The sequence below is a fragment of the Chrysemys picta genome, chromosome 13, assembly GCF_011386835.1.
Source record: "Chrysemys picta bellii isolate R12L10 chromosome 13, ASM1138683v2, whole genome shotgun sequence".
NCBI lineage: Eukaryota > Metazoa > Chordata > Testudines > Emydidae > Chrysemys > Chrysemys picta.
Genome location: NC_088803.1, coordinates 13,858,315 through 13,872,578, shown reverse-complemented (window position 1 = coordinate 13,872,578; position 14,264 = coordinate 13,858,315). Strand labels below are relative to the sequence as shown.

The 14,264-nt window shown below is 41.8% G+C and overlaps 2 pseudogenes; one reads left to right on the top strand and one right to left on the bottom strand.

Annotated features, from left to right (window-relative positions):
* Positions 1–14,264, top strand: part of LOC135975143 (paired amphipathic helix protein Sin3a-like) — a 365,185-nt pseudogene that overhangs the window by 216,639 nt on the left and 134,282 nt on the right.
* LOC135975443 (olfactory receptor 5V1-like) lies at positions 11,550–12,489 on the bottom strand (annotated as a pseudogene).

Here is a 14,264-nt window from a genome sequence, read left to right as displayed (position 1 = left end):
ACAGCCAAAAACAAACAAACAAACAAACTGAAAACAAACCAAAAAGGAGAAGTCTAACTGGACTTTTCTGTAGAGTGGGTTGGAATTTTTCTGTGTTTCAAATTTTGGTGAACATTGTTATATTTGCACAAAAAGAAGTGAACATTTTATGAAATGTTTCTCATTTTTATCTGTCTTTTTTTCCCCTTTGGCATTTGAAATTTTGAAGATATAAAATCAGGAAAGTACTTTGACTAAATATTCTCATTTGATTTTTCAATTAACTTTAGATCTGGTTAAAAGATTCTATCAAAAGTTTGGTGAACATTTCCTTTACATTTAGATTTTTTTTTTTTTCATTTTGGAAACAAAAGTTTCTCTTCCCATTTTCCCACCGTTTCTAGAAGATGTCAAAGCATTGCACATGGCAACATTTTAATTAAAAATATGAGGGTCTTCAGGAGAAATTCAACAAAATATTTATGCATTTCCGTTATTCCCCCATTTTGATTGACTTTACTTTTCATTCTCTAATTTTTCCAGTTGCGTGAAAAGATGCTCTTCTCTATTGTTTATCTATAGGCTTCCTTCACCTCTTTGTTCCTCAGAGTGTATATTATGGGGTTCAACACTGGGGTCACAACTGTGTACATGGGGGAAATAATTTGATCACTCTCTGGGGTGGAAATGGAGTTGGGCCTCAGGTAAATAGTAAGGGCCATTCCATAGAGCAGAGTCACCACCGTGAGGTGGGATGACCAGGTGGAGAAGGCTCTACGCCTTCCCTCCACCGTCAGCAGCTTGAGGATGCTGGAGTTAATGTGTACGTAGGACAGGATTATAAACAGGAAAGGACTCATAATGAAGAGCATCGGCAAAGTGAAGATCACTATTTTGTGCTCAGATGTGTCCGTGCATGCCATCTTCAGCACTGGTCGGTATGTCACAGAAGAAATGGTGAATACGGTTGGAGCCACAGAAGGGCAGGCTGAAGATCCATGTGGTCTGAACCATTTCCACCAGGATGCTGATTGTCCATGATGCACCCGCTAGTTGTGCGCACCCCTGGCCACTCATGATGACAGTGTAGTGCAAGGAGTTGCCTATGGCCATGTAGTGGTCATATGCCATGGCTACTAGAAGGCAGCATTCCGTGAGGCTCATGATGGGGAAGACAAACATCTGGACCGCACAGTCCACAATGGAGATGGTCTTTCGCTCCACTAGGAAGTGAACCAGCACCTGAGGGACCACGCTCGTTGTGTAGCAGATTTCCAAGAAGGACAGGTTCACTAGGAAGAAATACATGAAGGTGTGGAGTGAGGAGTTCAGCTTTATCAGGACGATAATGAGCAGATTCCCTAACAGGGTGACCAGGTAGGTGACAAGAAGCACTAAGGTTTGAAAATCCCACCAGGATGAAAACATCAGAGATGGTCTGGTTCTCTCCAGGCTCACTCTCAGAACAGGTCAACTATAGGAGTGGCAAAGAAAGAGACAGTGGAGCTAGACCTGAAGAATACCACACGTGGATGTGAATCAAGCAACTGGTTTCCCATCTCCTGCGACCCTTCAAGCTAAAACTTGCTGAAGTTCTGTATATAAATATGTAAATGTGCCCAGTCAACAGCAGATGTGAAATGGTGTAGCTGTATTGACATCAATCAAGCTATGCCAATGTAAATCAGCTGGAGATCTGACCACATTGGCACTGGTGGAACTACAGCTGATCTCAACAGATCCAGATCTGATTCATAGATTCTAGGACTGGAAGGGATCTTGGGAGGTCATTGAGTCCAGTCCCCAGTGGGAAAAGACCCTAAAAGGTCATTGAGTCCAGCCCCCTGCCTTCACTAGCAGGACCCAAGTACTGATTTTGCCCCAGATTCCTAAGTGGTCCCCTCAAAGATTGAACTCACAGCCCTGGGTTTAGCAGGCCAATGCTCAAACCACTGAGCTATCCCTCCCACTAAATGAGATATATCAGTTTATACTAGCAATGGAGGTATACCAGTTTCCAGCATCAGGGGATCTATTCTTCCTCTTCGAATACATTTTTTTCTCTCTCTACATGAAAATTTCAAAAGGAATCAGTCTTTCTTGTTTTCTTCCCCTTTTGGGAATGTTCTTCTACAACCATATTTTACCAAATAAGATTTCCAAATGAGGGCAAAATTCTGATCTCACTCGTATCTTCATCATGAGAATAATCATGCCAATGCAAGCATTCCCACTGAAGTCACAACTCACATAAGTAAGGACTTATCCATAGATGTGACAAAGAAAGAAACATTGGTGCTGAATATTAGAGACACCAAATAGGTCCATGCAAATTGTACCAATTCATGCTGGTTTCCCATCTGTTGGGAGCCTTCAGTCTAAAATTGGCTGTATGAGTAAACTGATGGTGCTGAGCCCAACATGGTTAAAACACTTTGAAGAATGAAAATCATTATGGGTCAATTTCATCTCCGATGTAAGAATGTTGGAATCAGTGGAGGATTTTGGCCCAGTGGGTACTAAACAAATGTTGTTATTCTTTCCTAAATATTAAAGAACAGTTTAAATTGTTCCTAATATCAAAGCAGCATCCTAAATGCATTGGTTTCTCTCAGCATACAGAACACCAAGGTCCAGTCCCTCAGCTAGTGTAAATCTTAATAGCTCCATGGTTGTACAATGAGCTATACTGATTTACACCATTTGAGGATCTTTGTCTCATCCCCTTGCTATAAAGAGTTTGCAAGACGAAAGTTCCTACAATGTAGGAAGAGACTTTTCCCCTGATGTTTTACTTCAAGGTTATTTGTTGACGCGGAGCTTCATAATAATTGACATTACTGTGAAACAACAGAGTTGAAATAAAAATGAGCAATAATAAATATAATATTTTGCATACCCTTCGCACCTTCAATATATGGATCTCAAAGCAACGCATCAAATGGTAGTGACCCACTAAGGGTGAAGAGACTGGGTTAGCACAGCAAGTCAGCATTCCCAGCAATGGGAACTGAGGTCTCCTGATACCTGAAACTGTGCCATAACCACACAACCATTCTCCAGGAATTTCAGCACACACACACACACACACACACACACACACACACACACACACACACACACACACACAGAGGAAAGGGTGCATCCCCTCCAATGGGGGCAGCAGATGCACACACACACACCTGCACACACATACATTCAATGGGAATCAAAGACAGAATATTAAATCAAACAACTGAAGCAAACTCTAATGGCACACTATACAGAGTGCACTACACAGAACAATTTAAAACAAAAGGGAATGGTGTTCTCTAAATAGGGAGATCTGGCGAAGAGGTGGGAATTCTTCTGCCTCTCTTAAGAGCTGCTTTAGGGAACCTATATTGACATTTGTGAGTACTTTCCTCAACACGAGTATTGCAGTAAATACGGAGCTGGCTGGAAAATGGAGTTTTCATCTCATGGCATATTCCAATATTCCAATATTTGTTTTCACCCTGAATTGATATGAAAGTTGAAATACTAAAAACCCTAAATTTTGATTCAGAAGCATCAATATGAAATATAACAGAAAATTGATAACTGTCCTTAATGTCAACATGTTCTCATGGAAAACTCGTAGAAAGCTGGGCATGTGTTGAGATCATTTTGTAGGTGTGCTCAGTGGCTCCTTGCTGGATTGGGTCCCATTCAAAACCCGGGCATGGGGGTGGAGGCATGTGCCCTGCTCACCTTATAGCTCGGCTTGGCAGGATGCAATTTCTATTTTTTATATTTTTGACAGATAATATTCATGTTTATTTTTAAGCATTTCTCAGAATTTTTATTTTTGTTTAAATTTGCAAAGGGAATTATGGGGACATCAGAAAATGGTGGAATCAGACAATAATTATTTAAGGACAGTAGATATTGAGATTCAAAAAATTAAAGCAGTGATTCTCAAACTTTTTACTGGTGACCCTTTTTCACATAGTAAGCCACTGAGTGTGACCCCACCCCCCCTTATAAATTAAACACACTTTTAAATATATTTAACACCATTATAAATGCTGGAGGCAACGCAGGGTTTGGGGTGGAGGCTGACAGCTCGCGACTCCCCACATAATAACCTCACGACCCCCTGAGGGGTCCCAACCCCCAGTTTGACAACCCCTGCTTTAAATCTTTAGAATGGTTAAAACACAAATGGTCAACATCACATGTCAAAATATACAAAGTAAATATCCTCAAAGGAAACTCTAATTAGTTCTTAAGCAGCCTTTTTCTTGCTTTGCCTATCTGTACATTTTAATTGCCATTGATGGAAATACTGGTTCATTAGTTTGTGTCTATGGTGAAATCAATGTTTACTGAAATTTACCCATAGAAATCTAAACCTTCCAAGCCTTCTTATAACTTTTAGTCCAGTGGTCAAAGAATTGATCTGGAATGTGGAAGAGCTAGTTCAAGTCCCCCCTCAGGCATAGGGGGAGAAACAATTCCAACAAGTCTCCCTTCTTTCAGGAAAATTCTCTAACCAGTGGGTTATGGAATATTCTAATGTGGGCCTTCCCCAGTCTCTCCTCTGGATGCTGTTGCACTCTGGATAAATAGTTAGAACAGAGGCACACAGATGTGTGCCCTAACTATGGCCCTACAGAGTCATTCTCACTCTCTCTTTATCTCTCTGTCCTACTAACTATTCCACTGTGGATAAATACTAAAATAGTCATTGGGCCAGAGAGGTTAAAATTAATATCAGTGATTCAGATTCTCCATTGGAATTCCTTGCAACAAGATATCAATGAGCCTAGAGAGATTCAGAAAGGTACTGTACAACTATATGAATAAGTGGCCAATAAGAATTAAAAAAATAAAAATATAAAAAAAAGGCCAAGAAATACTTCAGATCATAAGTGAACCTAGACTGGAAGATACAGAAACCTTTGTGGTTCAGAGTATATATAAACCTCTGACTGATGGAGGCTAAAGTTAAATTTTCCCAGTGTGCAGGTTCTTTGATAATTACAGAATTAAGATTTTCTCCCACCTTCATCTGAGGCATCTATTATTGGCCTATATCATAGAGAGGAAATGATAGATTATTGGTCTGATCTATTCTGGAAATCTATTCTGGCTGCCTAGAAAGCTATTTCTTCATAATACCTTGTGGCTTTTCTCCAAAGATGAGAAGCTACAACTTATTTTTTAATCCTAATGTATTTTTGCCGGCAGATCAGAATGCAGACTCCTCAGCGCAACAGACTTGAATCCCTATTGTTCTGCTATCAGCTAGAGCTCCAAGTGCTTTGGGGGCCCCGGCTGAAACTGATGCATGTCTAAAAAGGAAGAAATCTGGAGAAGTGGGCAAGGAGTCTGGGATTCCTTAAAAAGCAGAAGGGAGATAGGTGCCCAACTCCCACTGAATGTCAAAGGAAGTTGTGCGCCTAAAGCCTTTAGCACCCTTTAATAATCCCATTAATGACACCATATCATTTCTCTTGATAATCAGCTGATGCATGGCAAAGCAAGGAAATAGCACTATCAAATATCTTTGTCCTAGCTCATGTTCCACTGCTTGGCTTCCTTCTTGCCAGCTCTCTGTGTGCGTGACTCCAGAAAGAAACCTTCAGGGGATCAGTAGCTCCAATCAGCTGCCAAGATAGTGTCATGGTTGGGTGCGTGTAGGTGACCTCTCATGTAAGGGAAAGCTAAGATTCTAGCTGGTTTGACCTCCAGCCTTTCTTAAAAGGTAATAGATGCTGCAAGTGTCTCCAAATCCCATTGAAATCAGGGAAGCTGACAGAGCTCTTTGCCTGGCACTATAAAGTACTTTCCCAGGGAGGGCTAGATAATGGGATACTAGGGTTGATCAGAGCTATTGATGAATTATTTGATTCAGATGTAAACAAGAACAACACCTATCCAAGGGCCTAAGGGTCACATTTTTCAACATATTTAGGAGCCTAGTGGGATTTTCAGAAGCATGTAGGCACTGTGACAAGATGGTCAATATAGTATGGTGGGTCCTGCGCTTTTCTTGGTGGTGGGGGGGCTAAAATACCACCCCTTACCCCTGCTTTTGGGGCACCGAGGACCCCACTAGTGGCCCAGGAAGGTGGTAAAGAAGGGAAGCAGGGGAAGGGTCTGGGTTTGCTCCTCACTCTGAGTGTCAGCCCCTCTCAACCCCTGCAGGTTCTTACCCTCTTCCCCCTTGGGTGGGGTACCTTCAGTCCTTAAACGCTGGTGGAGGGAATGTCCCTCCCCTGCTGGGGCAGGGTCTCCATTACTCCGTTTTTCTGTTCCTCCAAATCTCACAGGACACCTTCAAGCTCCAGTCCTCTCTCCTTCCTCCTTCCCCCGACTGCCTGAAGTAGGGGGTTTTATTAGGTTTCTAACAGGGCCTTAATTGATTACAGGTGCTCCAATTAACCTGTAGCAACCCTCCCTAATCTACAGGGAACCATTCCTTAATTAACCTAGGGTTTATATACTTCCCTTCTACCACTTCCCACTGCTCCCTGGCCCTCCTGTATCACAGCACCCAACAGCCACCGAACGGCATCATTAATACTACAGTAAAACCCTAGCAGCATCAAATGATTCTTTCAACGGGAAGTCAGCCAGCCAGCAACCTCTCTGCCTCTCCATATCTTTATCACATCTCAAACCAGTGTCTTCATGAACATGCCTGGAAGGTCTCAAAATTTGTGGTCTTTTGGTCCAAGGTGAGGAGCAAGTTATAAGGTCTTGGAGTTCTCACAGAGAACATCCTGCCAACACCTCATCTCTCTTTTAGACTGCGGGGAAACAGCATGGATGCCTCTTTTGACCACAGCTGCCATTCATCTGGTGATCCCTGAGATGGAATATATGCACCTAAAAGTGGCAGGCTGAGTGCAGGAAGTCTGGGAAACCACACAATAATGCAGAGATTTAGATATGAATGGACAAAATGTATTCCCAGTGCTGGGAGGTCCCGTAGGGATCTATTAACCCAATGGCATTGGCCCAGATTTACAACTATTCACAAGTGCATGGTGTCCAGCTTGGTGTTCTGTGAGTCTGATTTTCAGAGTGGCTGAGCACTGGTGAATCTAGCTGAAGTCGGTGAGAGCTGTGTATGAAGCTGTATACTCGGAGCCTGAGGTTCTCAATATCAGCAGAGCATGAGTGCAGAGTGGGTGTATAATGCTGCTGGATCCGAATGGAAGAACCTCTCACGCAATTTGTCCTCACCTTGCACGGGCATGAATGACAGAGAAAACACAAGGCAGGAACAATCACGTCCCTTAAAAAAAACAGAAACAATAGATTACACAGATGTTAAAGAAACTAAACTCACCTGAGGTCCTTTTGCCAAGTGCAGATCATGTGAGGATTTCAAACTGACGTGCAGCTTTTGTACACATGCAAGTAACAAGACCTTCTATCCCTAAAAACAGCACAACAAATTAGCCTAACTGTGAATAGGCAAATCTTGATAAATACGAAGGGATATGAATGGATGTAGATCTGACAGAGAGACCTAATCTTGATCGAGATGAATAAGAGCCTTCTTTTATTTTAGTCAAAGAGGACTCACTTTTACCAGGAGAATGGATGGCGTAACATTCTGTTACCTTTAGGACTTGATCCCTGAAGTTTACTCTGCCTAACAATCTGTGTCACTAATTCACCAACGCTTAATGCCACATATGTTTGTGTACAATAAGGGACAGATCTTCCTTGGGTGTCAACCAGCTTCAGAAAAGAGCTACAAAAATGAACTGAGGTCTGGAAAACTGGATTTATAACATGAGACTAAAGGAATCTAATCTATTTATTTTACTAAAGAGAAGGTTAAGAGGTCACTTTTATCATGCAGAAGTTATTAAGCTTGGGTGAGAAATGATTGGGTCCCTGTTATGCTGCAGATAAGAGAAGATGATCATAATGGTTCTTTCTGGCTTTAAATCTATGAATATACAAAGTTAATTGAGGAAGATCCTAAATAAAGTTCTGACCTTTCCTTCATGTTATTTACATTAATTATTTATGCTGTGGTTTTCCAAAATAACGGATGAAGACAAAGGCTCAATTCTGATTGAAATTCAATGGCTGTTGGGTGCCTAATTCCCTTAGGCTCCTCTGAAAATCCTAGCCTAAGCTCTTTACCATATATAATATTAAATGGGATCTGTGACTCCTAACATAAAGATGAGTGTTCAGTGTCAATAGGTTAGATTGCTGAGTAGATTAAGATTAACAGGGTAATGACATTAATGTTGACTATGCAGCACTGGACTATAGAATCATTCCCACCATCTCTCTGGCTCAATGCACATTTAATAATATATCCAATGTGGAAGAGTTTTAACAAGAGAAATTAAAAGATAGCCACATCAGGGTATTCCAGAGACCAGTGGTAGAACACTCAGCCGAGAGGCGGGGAACCCTTATTCAAATGTCTTCTCCTCCTCAGGCCAAGTGGGGGAATTCAACTGGAATAGCCAACATCTTGGGTGAGTTGTCTAATCACTGGACTAAAGGTTATGAAGGAGGATGTTTTTTCTGTCCTCCCAGCTATTTTGTGTGGAGTTAGGTGTGCTACCAGACCGGGACCCACAGGCCAGATAGGTGTGCGCAGCATGCTGAGGCTTAAGCATTAGATTGGAGTCCTGGTGTCTGCTTGATGCAGCAGTGTATATGCTCAGAAGCAGAAACTAAAGTTCCTAGGGGACTTTCACAGCAAAAATGTAGGTGCTGAGTTAGTTTAGGCACCAACAAAGTGGGGCGGCAGCCATGTGGGGTTTCATGGCTTGCAGTAGTGCCTAAAACTGGGTTATTGGCACCTAAGTCCCTTTGTGAATCTGGGTGCATGTGCCTCCAAGATAATTGCTAGAGAACACTGCTACCATTGGTGCCCTGAAGGGACATATAGGCTGGGATTCTTGAAGGTGGCTAACTCACTTAGGCCCCACTGAACAGTCAAGGCTAACAATTATCTTTGACCTGTAGAGCCTTCCCTTATCAATTCTTCCTTTATTAATATCTAGGGGCAAAATTTTAAAGAGCAACATCTTTGTCCTCACTCACGCTTACTTTCACTGATACAAATCAGAGTCTAAGCTGGATTCCAATCCAAGTAACTGAGAAAAGAGACCAACATTTGGGCCCAATCCTGAAATCCTTGAAGTCTCTATATGGAGAGCCTGGTTCTCCTCTCTCTTACTTCAACTATGATTCTTTGCACTATGAGATTGCCATAAATCTTCATCAGAATCAGGATCCCATTGTGCTGGGCACTATACAAATATATAATAGGACATGGCCTATAATGACATGCATTACAGTAGTGTCTAGAAGCCCCAGTTGAGAACAGGACCCTATTGTGTTGGAGAAACACATAGGAAAAGACAATCTCTATCCCACATTTTTATCAATCTAAATAGACAAAATAGACAAAGATTGAGAGGGGAAGTGAGGTGCAGAGAGAGGAAGTGACTGGCCCAAGGTCACACAGCAGATCTGTGACAGAACCAGAACCCAGGAGTAGAACCTAGGTCTTCTGGATTCTACTTACTAGACTAAACTCTGCTTCAAGCCTGTCATACAACAGGCAATTCATAGCTCAAAGGAAATAATTTCATTAGCTTTTCTGTGAGTTGGATTAGGCCCTATCTGAATAAAGCATAAGAATGTATCTAAGGATGCTGCTGGAAAACTGTGTCCGTTGCTGGTGTTCACAATTCAAGAAGGATGTTGATAAATTGGATAAGGCCCTGAAAATGATTAAAGGGTCGGAAAATATGCCTTATAGAGATAGACTCGAGGAGCTCAGACTATTCAGTTTAAGCAAGAGAAAGTTAAGGGATGAGTTGGTTACAGTCTATAAGTATCTACACGGACAACACATATTTAATAATGGGCTATTATATCTAGCACAGAAAGGTCTAACATGAGCCAGTGGCTGGAAGATGAAGCTAGACAAATTCAGCCTGGAAATAAGGTGTAAAATTTAATAAAGTAATTAACCACTGTAGCAATTGTAAAAGGTCATGGTGGATTCTCCATCAAGGGCAATTTTTAAATCAAGATGGGATTTTTTTCTAAAAGATCTGTCCTAGGAATTATTGTGGGGAAGTTCTATGGCCTGTGCTCTACAGGATGACTAGGTGATCACAATAGCCCCTTCTGACCTCGGAATCTCTGACTCCATTAATGTATATGGAACCTCTTTTGTATCCCATGCGGGGTTAAGGAGTGAGGTTGTGCTTCAGTCAGGAAAAGGCATTTCTTTGGCTTTTAGTGTTTCTTATACCTTCCCCTACCCTATCCCCTTCACCCCTTCTGACTGGTTGCTTGATCTTATCTAGGAAGAGGAGTTGAGGCAGGACTGTCCTTCAAGTGTAAGCTCATATATTGAACTCCCACTCTACCCAGCAACACTTCAACTCTATCTCTTATCTCTTTTCAACCCATCTTCTTGTGGGCACATGTAACACACAGTGTCTTTATTCTTTGTTCACCAGGATATAAGTGCTTTAAGGATATAAAAATGTCAAATGGGCAAAAAGACCCAAAATATAGGCAGATATACAGGCCTGAGTATTACATTATCATCATTAATACTCCTAACACCTGCTTTCTTCACTGTAACATCCAGGGCCACATTTCAGCACCTAACTCCCTTAGGCCCTTTAGGAAGGATGTCTTAAGGTTAAGGCCCTGGAGTAACACATAATCGTTATAACCGATCTAACTTTGACACTTTTTTCCTAATGTAGATACAGGGTAAAATCATATCGCTTGATTTATCTTGTGGAGTTGTGGCTAGGCTAAAAATCAAGTGAAAATTTTGGTTTACCTAGCATGCCTTAGCTCAAACTATACTCAATGCCAGTTCAAGTTCAGTCTAAATCCCTAGTGTTTGGACTCTTTGCACGTTGATTTTCAAATTTAATGCTACTCAACCACAAAGCTTACATTGCTTTAAGTAGAAATAAATCAAGGATGGATATCAACATAATGAGTCAGGTCCTCAGCGGGTGTAAATTGAAATAGTTCAGTTGAAGCCAACTGAGATACTTCTGTTTATCGCACCTAACATTTTGGCCCTATAAACTGTGTTTGCATGAGTGCTTTTATCTAGACCAGGGATAAGCAACCTTTGGCACGCGGCCCATCAGGGACATCCGCTGGCGGGCCGGGACGGTTTGTTTACCCGCAGCATCCACAGATTTGGCTGATCGCAGCTCCCACTGTTCCAGGCCAATGGGGGCTGTGGGAAGGAGAAGCCAGCACATCCTTTGCTCCGTGCCACTTCCCACAGCCCCCATTGGCCCGGAACGGTGAACCGTGGCCAGTGGGAGCTGCGATCGGCTGAACCTGCAGACGCTGCAGGTAAACAAACCATCCCAGCTCGCCAGTGGATTTCCCTGACGGGCCGCGTGCCAAAGGTTGCTGATCCCTGATCTAGACTAAATTGATTGCCAATTGTGTATCAGTGTCAACCAGTTGAAAGAACTCAAAATATCTAGATAGTGCAGTTCCCACAATTCTTCGATTTATATTATAATTTTATTGAAAATGATAAAACCTAGAAATGGTTACATTGCATGAGAAACTTGAATTTTCCCTAGTGTTCTTGTCAGAGCAGTTTTCATATCTTTATTTTTCAAGCTGTAGATGATGGGGTTCAACATGGGGGTCAAGATGCTGTACTGGATGGAGAAGAGTTCATCTAGAACCAGGGAAGTGACTGAACTGGGTTTCATGTACTGGGAAAGAGCTGTCACAAACAATAAAACCACCACAATGAGGTGGGAGCTGCATGTAGAGAAGGTTTTACGTCTTCCCTCTGAGGAGCGTATTCAGAGCATAGTGGAGATGATGTGAATGTAGGAGACCAAGGTGAAGAGGAAGGAGCTGAAACCAAATATCACAGCAGAAGAAAGAAGAGCTATTTTATTGGTCAAGGTCACGGTGCAAGATAGTTGTAGTAGCGGAGGGAGCTCACAGCTGAAATGCCTGATTTCATTGGGCCCACAGAAGTGTAACTTTAACACAGGGACAGTGTTGACCAGTGAATACAAGAGTCTTATTATCCAAGAACAACCCACCCAACTGTCTGCTCACTCGTTTGTTCATGGTCCCCACATAATGCAATGGGTGACATATGGCAGTGTATCGGTCATAAGCCATTGCCGAGAGCACAAAAACTTCAGTGCCAGCTGAGAGGAGGATGAAGAACATCTGGGCAAGGCAGCCATTGACAGAAATGGTTTTGTGCTTTGCTAGGAAATTCACCAACATCTTAGGGACAGTGGCTGAGGAATAACAGATATCAACAAAGGACAAAGGAGACAGGAAGAAGTACATGGGAGTTTGGAGTTGAGGATCAGCCCTTATCACCAGCATAATCATCATGTTCCCCACCAGGGTGATTAGGTAAATAACTAAAAACACCAGGAAGAGGAAAAATTGAAGTTCCGGGTAATTAGAAAGTCCCACAAGAATAAATTCATTCACATTGGTTTGGTTTTCCATTCACAGTTAGTGATCTGTATGAAGAGAAAAAGAAATGAAATTAACCAACATAGCAGGTTATGGAAATTGAATTAGATAGATAGATAGATAGATAGATAGATAAAACACAAGTGAGATTTTGAAAGCCAAGGGGACTCAGATGGACAAATTCACATTTCTAATTCAACACTCTAAGTTGGATAAAAAGTAAAGTGGGTGCTATTCCATGTGGATTTACACAAATATTTTCTTTGATTACACCGGTGTCAACACCGTGTCCAATTAGTTCTCCTATTTGACCCCATTTCTCGTGTTGTGAGCCATACAAGAGAGATCTGCTTTTAGAAACCTCATGTACAACCCTTTCTTCTAAACCAGATCCCATATTATCCATCCAGTACACTGTGTTGGCTTACAGGTGGACAAAGAGTATTAAAAATCTAAATTGAAAATAACCTTCCAATCACTGCTTTTTTTGGTCAGATAACTTTGTGAAATCGGCATAGTAAATATCTGGGTCAGTGATTGGTATAAATAAGTCTCATTAACTCCTGTGTTACTCTAGCTTTTCCCCAGCACAACTGCAATGACTTGAGTGGAATGGGCAGTGGTGAATTGAGCTCGATAAGTGATAGGTTTGCAAATCGAAGATCTTTTTCACTAGTTTCCAACCCTGGACATTAAACATGGGATATGTACATCAGGATGTGTTCTCTCTTTCTAGCGTAATTTTATTGTCCAAGGTTTGCCAAAGTAGATGGTGATTTTGATTTTCTCAAATTTGCTGGTTGACTTGAGAAACCATAAAGGGGCTTGATTTTCAGAAATTGCTGAGCATCCTGGTCTGAAATTCTAACACATATTTGACCCCATTGTCTACACACATTCTGCCGTCAACCAAATCTGTGTAACCCCATTGACATAAAAAATCAATCCCAGTAAACATTTTGGTTGATGACACACTAGAGGGAGGAGAATCTCTCTCAAACTCCCTTAGCATCACTGTCTCTCCATCTCGTTTTCGATCAGTAACCTCAACAGATGCTGAAAAGAATGGAGATGACGTGAGCTGAAGGATGGGTTTGGTTGAAAAGTAGGTGTCATTGATAAGCAAATGGCAGAATAGAACAGCACTTCACAGCCCATTTCATTGAGCTGGATTTGCTGGATGGACCCCTGCACCCATGTGCGGGGTCCCGCTGAGATAAATGGGGTTCCGGACAGGCACAGGAGTCCATTCGTACAGATCCAGTTACAGCACCAGGGCCAAAATCTGTTGTTCTGCGACCAGTTATGGAGGCCTGTCAGAGCGCTCTTTCTGTTTAGCTGATTGATTATGAAATCCTCAGCATGCACGTGTTACTAACAAAAGCAATCATATGTTCTTCTTATTACAGCCATTGTCTTCCCTTCCATTCCCTACTGAGGACACCAGTTCTCATCCTGTCCTAATTTGGACTATAAGTTCTTCAGGACAGAGTCTTTGCCTTTTGAATAGTCTCTGGAGCCATACTGAGGAAACAGCACAAATATTTGACATGTCTTATAAATGATTGACTAACACTTTTAAACTTGTGTGCCTACAGTTAGGCACTGAAATCTGCATTTAGGCAACTCGGTAATTGACCTGATGCTCAGAGACGTAAAGCACCCACAAATCCCCATGGATATCAATGGGATCTCAACGTGCTCAGCATCTCTGATAAACAGGCAATGTATCTGGGGTGATGATGTATTGTATTTTTGTTTACAAATATTTTTATTCAAAATTTCCCATTTTTACAGTGAAAATCTGA